Here is a 2,259-nt window from a genome sequence, read left to right as displayed (position 1 = left end):
TTTTTATTCGAAATAATTGGTTGGAAAAATATTTTGTCAACTACAATAATAGAATAATAGTTTTATTCAATATTCTGTATTTCTGTGTTAGCCGAAGCCCAAAAGGTTTGTGAAAACCAGATTTCTAAAAAAAGTTATTAAATTTGAATAACAATATTCCCTTTAAAACTATATTAGATAACTATTAGATTACTACTACCTATGTGTTTATATTACGATTATTAGAAACTCACTTTAAAAACCAAAAGTATTTGAAAAGTATTCCAAATACTTTGAGTAGTATTTGAAATACTTTACAATTAAAGTATTTGAGTAGTATCTTAAATACTTAAAAATAAATGTATTTGAGTATTTACTCAAGTACTTTTTAAAAGTATTCTTTACAGGACTGCCTATTGTCCAGCGTCAGTAAATTTCAAGACATGTCATATTATAGTGTTATAACAAAATATATTTAATTATAATCATTTTCGAGACGTATACATCATTACCTTTGATGATTGAAATTTAAAGTTCATCAATTATTTAAACAAATGTTCATGTTTAACACCCTTAAATAGCCCACACAGCAAGGTAATGTTTTTGAAATGTTTCAAAACATTTTCAAATATATATGTAAATATTTGATTGAATATTCACAAAATATTGTAATAATATATTCAAATATTTTCAAAATATTGTCATATCACTTTTTGGCAGGTGAAAAAATGTTTTTAAAACGTTTGTTTTCAAATATTGTTAAAAGCTTTTTATGCAAATCTTGTCAAAACGAAATACCAACAATATTAATATGATTACAAATAAATAATTAAGTTAAACTATGATTCACTGTCCCATCCCTATTACTCAACAATGTATTTTTCAGCTCATACTGCTTAAAATTATATTTTGTCTATTTTTATGTATATTTGAATTTTTTTTTTTGCTTCTATTTAACGATAAACTTCTGACAAAAAATATATACCTAGTATATTATTTTTTATTTTAAATTCCTGCTATATAATTGTTTTAAATAAATATTTAAAATCTTAGTTTTATAATTTATACATTAGGTAGGTACTTATGTCTGTGTCTTATATACCTAACTATGTACCTTATACATCAAATATAATGTATAGATCTTAGGCAAGTAAATGCAAATTTTAAGTTTATACTGCTTATATAATAATATTATTCTGATGAATTTACAATTGATATTAATAATATGTATGTAGTATGTATGTAAGTTTTTGAAACTGATTAACGAAGTTAACTTCCTAGAACTTAACTAAACACGTTGTCTTCAACATACAAAATTTAGCCTTTAAAAACGATTATAAAATTATTAATCATTTAGGATTATGTGTAGCTAATAATTTTATAAATTGCTTATAAGTTATAACTGTACAGATATTGAAAAAATGGTTGGTGTTAAATATTTAGGTTGGCACATTGATAGTCAATTTCAATGGAAAATACGTAGTAATAATTATGTTAGATATTTCAATTATAAAATAACAGTGTTATATTTTCTAAGTTATACCACTCATATTAAAAATATAGAAAATTTTCAATACACCTACATTTCTTAAAATTACATGCTTTAAATTAAATTTGCCAATCTCTAGACTCTAAAGTTCATTATTAATAAAAAATAGGTGACATTGTTTTTTAATTTTTAAATCATATTTTAAAAATAATGGAATTGGTAGGTACGCTAGTTTATTAATTTATACAATTTCTGTGATAATAATTATTATATTTTTGAATAAAGATGTGAAGAATAATTTTTTATTAATAACAAACTTATCAAATAACATAGTTGAATAATAATACATTTTATATATAAAATAATTCAATACCTAACAATAAACTTAATACATTATATTATTTAATAAAAACTACCAAATATCAAGCAAAAATCTGTTATCTCATAAAATCTTATAAAATTAATTAGTTAGGTATTCACAATTTACATATTATTTATTAATTCATATTAAACAAAAAGGTATAATACAATTTTGTAAAAAAAATACTATATACATAGTATGTTTGTCAATAGTATATTAGCATATTCATTTGTCTTGTTGGTTAGTTCTAATAATGCTGATGAATTACGTTTAGAAGGTAATAATTTTTTTCGTCGACCTGGAACCGGCCGAGATCAACAAGGACATTTTCTCTATCAAGTTTTTACTAAATACCAAAATAAAAATCGAAGAACCTTATAAGAAACGCTCAGTGGTACAATGTATTAAATGCCAAGAATATGGACACTCA

Source organism: Acyrthosiphon pisum, chromosome A1 (assembly GCF_005508785.2).
Source record: "Acyrthosiphon pisum isolate AL4f chromosome A1, pea_aphid_22Mar2018_4r6ur, whole genome shotgun sequence".
NCBI lineage: Eukaryota > Metazoa > Arthropoda > Insecta > Hemiptera > Aphididae > Acyrthosiphon > Acyrthosiphon pisum.
This window is presented reverse-complemented; position numbering follows the sequence as displayed.